The sequence below is a fragment of the Dama dama genome, chromosome 19 (genome assembly GCF_033118175.1).
Source record: "Dama dama isolate Ldn47 chromosome 19, ASM3311817v1, whole genome shotgun sequence".
NCBI classification, from domain to species: Eukaryota; Metazoa; Chordata; class Mammalia; order Artiodactyla; family Cervidae; genus Dama; species Dama dama.
In genome coordinates, this window is record NC_083699.1 from 2,809,708 (window position 1) to 2,819,242 (window position 9,535).

The window sequence follows — 9,535 nt, forward strand, 5'->3', positions numbered from 1 at the left end:
CCTAAGTGTTATTCTCCTGTGTTCCAAGTGCTACGGCAATCTGATTCCTCAAGTTAATTTGATACTGAAGTTAAAAACAATAAAAACACCTTCAGAAGCCTAGTTCACTGTGCTGGGTGACTGATATATACAAACGAAGCTCAAGGCTGATGAAAAGAAGGATCTAAAGGACTTTACCCCTTCCTCTCTCTTTGTTAATGTCAATGACAGAGTGAAGTTAGATTCACAACCAGACACATATTGAAGATTCATTGGACAAATATTTTTGAGCAACCTGGCACTCTTAAAATTTTTGGATATACAGCAGTTAAGAAATGCTAAAAAAATTAACCTCTGCAGTTATAGAAATTACGTTCTAGAAGAAGGAAAAATGTAATGAATGAGATAGTTAAGTGAAATAAAATACACAGAAAATAAAGATGGTAAGTGAGTGTGTAAGAGAAATAAAACAAGGGAAAGGACAATGATTTTCAGGTTTAGAGAAGGGGACAGGCATTCAGTTGAAAATAGGGTAAGATCAGAGAAGACTTTGTTGTGATGGTGACCTTCAACAACTTAATGAGAAGTCAGCCACAGTAATGTCTAGGAGAAAAGCATTACAAGCAGAGGATATGGCAAACGCAAAGTGGGGAGGAACTGCAGACTCTGCAGTAATTATATAGGTTATTGTAAGACTTCTTTGGGTTTTGCTAGTGGTGCTAGTGGTAAAGAACCCACCTGCCAATGCAGGACATAAGAGACGCAGGTTCCATTTGGAGGTCAGGAAGATCCCCTGGAGGAGGGCACAGTAATCCACCCCAGTATTCTTGCCTGGAGAATCCCACGGACAGAGGAGACTGGCAGGCTATAGTCCATGGGGTCACAAAGAGCCTGACAAAACTGAAGCCACTTAGCATGCAAGACTTTGTTAACATGATGAATGAGAAGAACAGATTGTGAACAAATAAAATTGACCTCCTAAATATGCTAAGGAAACTGACTCAGAGACAAGATTTTCACTTGTCTGGATTCAAAGACAAGATTTATGCTTCTACACAAATATGAAAAATCTCATAAACTGTACAAAAGTTAGAACTGGACATGGAACAACGGACTGGTTCCAAATTGGGAAAGGAGTATGTCAAGGTTGTATACTGTCACCTTGGTTATTCAATTTATATGCAGAATACATCATGTGAAATACCAGGCTAGATGAAGCACAGGCTGGAATCAAGATTACCGGGAGAAATATCAATAACCTCAGATATGCAGATGACACCACCCTTATGGCAGAAAGCGAAGAAGAACTAAAGAGCCTCTTGATGAAAGTGAAAGAGGAGAGTAAAAAAGTTGGCTTAAAACTCAACATTCAAAAAACTAAAATCATGACATCTAGTCCCATCACTTCACAGCAAATAGATGGGGAAACAATGGAAATAGACATTATTTTCTTGGGCTCCAAAATCACTGCAGATGGTGACTGCAGCCATGGAATTAAAAGACACTTGCTCCTCGAAGAAAAGCTATGACTAACCTAGACAGCATATTAAAAAGCAGAGACATCACTTTGCCAAAAAAAGGTCTGTCTAGTCAAAACTATGGTTTTTCCAGTAGTCATGTATCGATGTGAGAGTTGGACCATAAAGAAAGCTGAGTGCTGAGGAGACTTTTGAACTGTGGTGTTGGAGAAGATTCTTGAGAGTCCCTTGGACGTCAAGGAGATCAGACCAGCCAATCCTAAAGGAAATCAGTCCTGAATATTCATTTCAAGGACTGATGCTAAAGCTGAAGCTATAATACTTTGACCACCTGATGCAAAGAACTAACTCCTTTGAAAAGACCCTGATGCTGGGAAAGACTGAAGACAGGAGAAGGGAACGAGCGAGGACGAGATGGTTGTATGGCATCACCGACTCTACAGACATGAGTTTGAGCAAGCTCTAGGAGTTGGTGATGGACAGGGAAGCCTGGCATGCTGCAGTCCACAGGGTCACAAAGAGCTGGACACGACTGAGCAACTGAACTGACGGATGGACACGACATAAGTTCCTATGCCTCTTATCTTCATAGAGTACTAGCAACATCAGTGAGTCTGGGAGGCTCACCAAGCTCCCTTTTTTTTTTTTTTTTTTTAATTTTTTTTTAATGAAGGATAATTGCTTCACACAATTTTGTTGGTTTCTGTCAAACCTCAGCATGAATCAGCCATAGGTGTACATATATGCCCTCCCTTTAGAACCAGCCTTCCATCTCCCTCCCCATCCCACCCCTCTCGGTTGATACAGAGCCCCTGTTTGAGTTTCCTGAGCCACACAGCAAATTCCCCTTGGCTATCTATTTTATATATGGTAATGTAAGTTTCCATGTTACTCTTCCCATACATCTCCCCCTCTCCTCCCCTCTCCCCATGTCCCTGAGTCTGTTCTCTATGTCTGTTTCTCCACTGCTGCCCTGTAAATAAATTGTTCAGTACCATTTTTCTAGATTCCACATATATGCATTAGAATATGATATTTATCTTTTTCTTTCTGACTTACTTCACTCTGCATAAGAGGTTCTAGGTTGATCCACCTCATTAGAACTGACTCAAATGGGTTCCTTTTTATGGCTGAGTAATATTCCATCATGTACATGTATCACAGCTTCTTTATCTATCCATTGGTCGACAGACATCTAGGATGCTTCCATGTTCTAGCTATTGTAAATAGTGCTACAGTGAACAATGCGATACATGTGTCTCTCTCAATTTTGGTTTCCACAGGGTATGTGCCTAGGAGTGGGATTGCTGGGTCATATGGTGATTTTATTCCTAGTTTTTTAAGGAATCTCCATACTGTCTTCCATAGTGGCTGTATCAATTTACATTTCCACTAACAGTGCAAGAGTGTTCCTTTTTCATCGTACCCTCTCCAGCATTTATTGTTTGTATGGTTTTTTGATAATGGACATTCTGACCAGTGTGAAGTGATATCTCACTGTAGTTTTGATTTGCATTTCTCTAATAATGAGTGATGCTGAGCATCCTTTCATGTGTTTATTAGCCATCTGTATATCTCCTTTGGAGAAATGACTGTTTAGGTCTTTTTCCCACTTTTTGATTGGGTTGTTTGTTTTTCTAGCATTGAGTTGTATGAGCTGCTTGTGTATTTTGGAAATTAGTCCTTTGTCAGTTGTTTCATTTGCTACTATTTTCTCCCATTCTGAGGGTTGTCTTTTCACCTTGCTTATAGTTTCCTTTACTGTGCAAAAGCTTTTAAGTTTAATCAGGTCCCACTTGTTTACTTTTGCTTTTATTTCCATTACTCTAGGACGTGGGTCATAGATGATCTTGCTTTGATTCATGTCATTGAGTGTTCTGCCTATGTTTTCCTCTAAGAGTTTTATAGTTTCTGGTCTTACATTCAGGTCTTTAATCCATTTTGACTTTATCTTTGTGTATGGTGTTAGGAGGTGTTCTAATTTCATTCTTTCACATGTAGCTGTCCAGTTTTCCAAGCACCACTTACTGAAGAGGCTTCCTTTGCCCCATTGTATATTCTAGACTCCTTTGTCAAAAATAAGATACCCATAGGTGCATGGGTTTATTTCTGGGCTTTCTATCTTGTTCCATTGGTCTATATTTCTGTTTTTGTGCAAGTAACATACTGTCTTGATGACTGTAACTTTGTAGTATAATCTGAAGTCAGGAAGGTTGATTCCTTCAGCTCCATTCTTCTTTCCCAAGACTGCTTTGGCTATTCAGGGTCTTTTGAGTCTCCATATGAATTGTGACATTTTTTGTTCTAGTCCTGTGAAAAATGTCATTGGTAATTTGATAGGGATCACATTAAATCTGTAGATTGCATTTGGTAGTATAGTCATTTTCACAATATTGATTCTTCCTACCCAAAACATGGAAAATCTCCCCATCTGTTTATACCATATTTGATTTCTTTTATCAGTGTCTTATAAATTTCTGTGTACAGTTTTTTTTGTCTCCTTAGGTAAGTTTATTCCTAGATAATTAATTTGTTTTGCTGCAATGGTGAATGGGATTGATTTCTTAATTTCTCTTTCTGATTTTTCATTGTTAGTATATAGAAATGCAAGTGATTTCTGTGTATTGATTTGTATCCTGCAACTTTGCTAAATTCACTAATTAGCTGTAGTAATTTTCTGATAATACCTTTAGGGTTTTTTGTGTACAGAATCATGTCACCTGCAAACAGTGAGAGATTTACTTCTTCTCTGAGTTGGATTCCTTTTATTTCTTTTCCTTCTCTGATTGCTGTAGTTAAGACTTCCAAAACCATATTGACTAATAGTGGTGAAAGCGGATACCTTTGTCTTGTTCCTGATCTTAGGGGGAATGCTTTCAGTTTTTCACCATTGAGAATAATATTTGCCATAGGCTTATCAATATGGCCTTTACTATGTTGAGGTAGGTTCCTTCCATGCCCATTTTTTGAAGAGTTTTAATCACAAATGAGTGCTGAATTTTGTCAAAGGCTTTTTCTACATCTACTGAGATGATCATATGGTTTTTATCTTTCAATTTGTTAATATGGTGTATCACATTGACTGATACACCTGATATTTGTGTATGTTGAAGAATCCTTGCATCCCTGGAATAAACCCAGGGTGATCATGGTGTATGAGCTATTTGATGTGTTGCTGAATTCTGTTTGCTAAAATTTTGTTGAGGATTTTTTTTATCTATCTTCATCAGTGATATTGGCCTGTAGTTTTCTTTTTTTGTGTTGTCTTTGTCTGATTTTGGTATCAGGGTGATGGTGGCATCATAGAATAAGCTTGGAAGTGTTCCTTCCTCTGCAATTTTTTGAGAGTTTTAGAAGGATAGGCATTAGCTCTTCTCTAAATGTTTGATAGAATTCTGTGAAGCCATCTGGTCCTGGGATTTTGTTTTTTGGGAGACTTTTGATCACGGATTCAATTTCAGTGCTTGTAATCTGGTTGTTCATAATTTCTATTTCTTCCTGGCTCAGTCTTGGAAGATTGAACTTTTCTAAGGATCTGTCCATTTCTTCCAGGTTATCCATTTTATTGACATATAGTTGTTCAAAATAGTCTCTTATAATTCTTTGTATTTCTGCATTGTCTACTGTAACCTCTCCTTTTTCATTTCTAATTTTATTTGATTCTTCTCTTTCTTTCTTCATGAGTCTGGCTAAAGGTTGGTCAATTTTGTTTATCTTCTCAAAGAACCAGCTTTTAGTTTTATTAATCTTTACTATTGTTTCTTTCACTTCTTTTTTATTTATTTCTGCTCAGATCTTTATGACATCTTTCCTCCTACTAATTTTGGTGTTTTTTTGTTCTTCTTTTTCCAGTTGTTCAAGGTGTAAAGTTAGGTTTTGTCTATTTAATGCTTTTCTTGTTTCTTGAGGTAGGATTGTATTGTTATAAGCTTCCCTCTTAGAACAGTTTTTTGCAGCATCCCATAGGTTTTGAATTGTCATGTTTTCATTGTCATTTGTTTCTAGAATTTTCTTTACTTCCCTTTTGATTTCTTCAGTAAACTGTTGCTTATTTAGAAGCATGTTGTTTAATGTCCATGTGTTTGTGTTTCTTACAGGCTTTTTCTTGTAATTGATATCTAGTCTCATAGCATTGTGGTGGGAGAAGATGCTTGATATGATTTCAATTTTCTTAAATTTACTGAGGTTTGATTTGTGACCCAAGACGTAGTCTATCCTGGAGAATGTTCAATGTGTACTTGAGAAGAAGGTGTATTCTTCTTCATTGGATGGAATATCCTGAAGATATCAATGAGATCCATCTCATCTAATGTATCATTGAAGACTTGTGTTTCTTTATTACTTTTCTGTTTTGATGATCTATCCATTGGTATGAGCGGGGTGTTAAGAGCTCCCTTATTTTTAAGTCAGAGAAAAAGATGCTCAGAGGAATTAGATGACTTCTTAAGGTCACAGCCTTATCTGGTGGCAGAGCCAGAGCTAGGCCCAGGACGCCAGTGCTTTTCACACTGGAGTTTTTTTCTTACTTGAATTATTCATTGTAAACACTCAGGATTCATTCTGAATTGTGGTGAGAAAATCACTGGAGCACTTTAGGGAGAAAAGTTCATGACTGCTTTACTTTTATAAAGGCTCATTCTGGCGACCATACACAGAATAAACACGAGGTGGGGCACAGGTAGACAGAGAGACCAGTTAGGAAGCCACGGCAGTGTCTTCCACACTTAGCAAAACACCTCTCAAGTTAACAGATGAATGCAGATAAATGCCTCATAAGAGACCAAATGTCATTTCTTAACAAGTGCTTGGTGGATAAGAACAAGATGGTGGAGGAGTAGGTGGACGTGGAGTACATCTCTCTCCACGGATACATCAGGAATACACCTTCAGACACAGAGGTGCGTGCAGAACACCAGCTGAGAGCGGACAGGAGGACCTGACCAGCAGAAAGGAATATATAGAGCCATGCCAAACTCAGTAGGACGAAGGAACTGGGGGGAGATACAGGAGTGTTAGTAGGACTGGACCTGCCCTTGGCGGGTGGGGGAACTGAAGCAGGGGTCCGATCCCCACATCAGGGCAACTGTCTGAGTCAGAGGAGAAACATTTAAGGCTGAGAGGGAAACAGCTGATCTGTGGCAGCCTAAATGGAATGAGAATCAGACAGTCCTTGCTGCAGCCAGACATACCCCGGACAGGGATGCAGGTCCCCTGGAAGGCGCAGTGGCTGGGAGCTGGAGTTTAGGGATTGTGGAGCAATCCCAGGGCGAGGGCTGCTACTTGACTGCAGAGAGACGGATTGAGGGGATGTGAGGGAGGAGATCGTGATGGGAAATGCCTGTGGAGGAAAGCCAGGCAGCCATGGAAGCAAGGCGATACTGCTGAGTCATGTGTAGGGGGTGGAGCCATCACCATAGCCTCTCTCTCCCCACATGCCAGCATCGGCAGCTGAAAATAGAGGCTGGCCCATCAAACGCCTCACCACTGAACTACAGAGTAGGACCCCCCCCCAGGGTGCCCCTTTAAGAGCCTCATGTGCCGGTCTGCAGACTAGGACCCCAGCCTGGGGGCGGGGGGTGCTCTATGTGGCTGACATACTATGAAGAACAGAGGAGGACCCCAGCAAGGAGCCTTCTAAGTGCCTGAGCGAGCAGAGCTACAGAGAAAGACCAACAGAAGAGACCTTCTGATCACCAGGTACAAGAGGCTCAGAAAAGCCTCTGAGAGGGCCATAACTCCTGCGGTGGAGGCAGTCCATGTCCCAGCACACTTGCCACCGCCAGGGTCCCCGCTAGCCAAGCAGCGGCGCTACCTTCATGCTGAACTCTCACTGGGGCAGAGTGGCCACAGACAAAGAAAGCCTTCTGTCTATGCACACAGGGTCACTTCGGTGGTGTCCAACTCTTTGCAACTCTGTAGACTGTGGCCTGCCAGGCTTCTCTGTCAGGGAGGGGTTCTCCAGGCAAGATACTGGAGCATATTGGCCAATCCTGGCTGCCATACCCCTCTAGAGCACTCTATTTCCTGCTGTCCTAGCCGCCAAATCCCCTGAGTACCTGGTGCTGCCAGAACCCCTGTGACCCAGGCAGCTGCCCCACCTCCACACCTGGCCCTCACAGATCTGTTTCCTGGCCTTTTCCAGCTTCAAGAGGCTGCATGCATTCCTTGACTTCTGGCTCTTTCCTGCATCTTCTAAGTTAGCAAGCCTGAGTTGAATCTTCTGAAATGATATCACTCTAATATCCCCTTCAGTAGTTCTCTGCCACTTTTAAGGACCCATATGATTATACTGTGCCCACTGAGATAATCCAGGTATCTTCACTGCAGAGACAAGGGATTCAGTTCAGTTCAGTCGCTCAGTCGTGTGTGACTCTTTGCGACCCCATGGACTGGAGCACGTCAGGCTTCCCTGTCTATCAGCAACTCCATCAGCAACTCCCGGAGCTTACTCAAACTCATGTCCATCGAGTTAGTGATGCCATCCAACCATCTCATCCTCTGTCATCCCCTTCTCCTCCTGCCTGCAATCTTTCCCAGCATTAGTGTCTTTTCAAATGAGTCAGCTCTCTGCATCAGGTGGCCAAAGTATTGGAGTTTCAGCTTCAGCATCAGTCCTTCTAATGCATATTCAGGACTGATTTCCTTTAGGATGGACCGGTTGGATCTTCTTGCTGTCCAAGGAACTCTCAAGAGTCTTCTCCAAATCCACAGTTCAAAAGCATTGATACTTCGGCACTCAGCTTTCTTTATAGTCCAACTCTCACATCCATACATGATCACTGGAAAAACCATAGCCTTGATTAGACAGACCTTTGTTGGCAAAGTAATGTCTCTGCTTTTTAATATGCTGTCTAGCTCGGTCATAACTTTTCTTCCAAGGAGCAAGTGCCTTTTAATTTCATGGCTGTTGTCACCATCTGCAGTGATTTTGGAACCCAAAAAATAAAGTCTCTCACTGTTTCCATTGTTTCCCCATCTATTTTCCATGAAGTGATGGGACCAGATGCCATGATCTTAGTTTTCTGAATGTTGAGCTTTAAGTCAACTTTTTCACTCTCCTCTTTCACTTTCATCAAGAGGCTATTTAGTTTTTTTGCTTTCTGCCATAAGGGTAGTGTCATCTGCATATCTGAGGTTATTGATATTTCTCCCAGCAATCTTGATTTCAGCTTGTGCTTCATCCAGCCCAGCATTTCACTTTTCCTGATCCTAATAACAGCAGCTGCTATTTCTGGGGAATCTACCAGTTGCCAGATACTGAACTACATACCTGGTATCTCAGAACAACCCAACAAGTACAATTTTCTTCTTTTCATAGATAAAATCTGAGTCAATAGTTCTGGAAATTACATGAGGCCAGGTGACCAGACAACTGGCAATTCAGGATTTGAATCCATGTCTCTCTCTCTCCAAAGTCCATGCTCTTTAAAAACACCCCAGATTACTCCTCTTAGCCTTAGTCTATAATTTCTCACTTTCACCCAAGTAGAATCTGCTTCCCAAGAGAGTATTTCACAACTGGAGTTGTACATGTCTTTTCAAGATAGAACAAAAGCATTCCAATGAACAAAGATCTTATCTAAGATTTTTTTCCTTTATCAAATTATAGCTAGTATTATTTGCTATAAATTATTATATGTTTTGCTCTGAGAAAAATGCTCCCACAGATTTTATTTATTTATTTTTTTTTTTTTTGCTCCCACAGATTTTAGAGTTTGTGAAATGCTCATGAAGAGCCAAAATCTTAGATTAGGCATTCTCTACCTTGAAAAGGAACTATCTCACAAGAATGCAAATTTGGTAAGCATTTTTATTAGGATATAAAGAACTAGAGAAATCATCCTCAATTTAAAAAATAAGAGAATTCTGAATATCTGATGCTTTTTATACTATCACTATAAAGTAATACAATATTCATGGTCCAAAAGTACCTTCATGATTATCTATCTCAGTCCTTATTTTATTTTATTAATTCAAACTTGCTTATTCAGAAAAAGGATTTGAAGGAATATTTAATTAAAAGATAGATGAACTGGAATATTTAAAGTAAAAAGATAAATAACCATATAAAGGAAGGA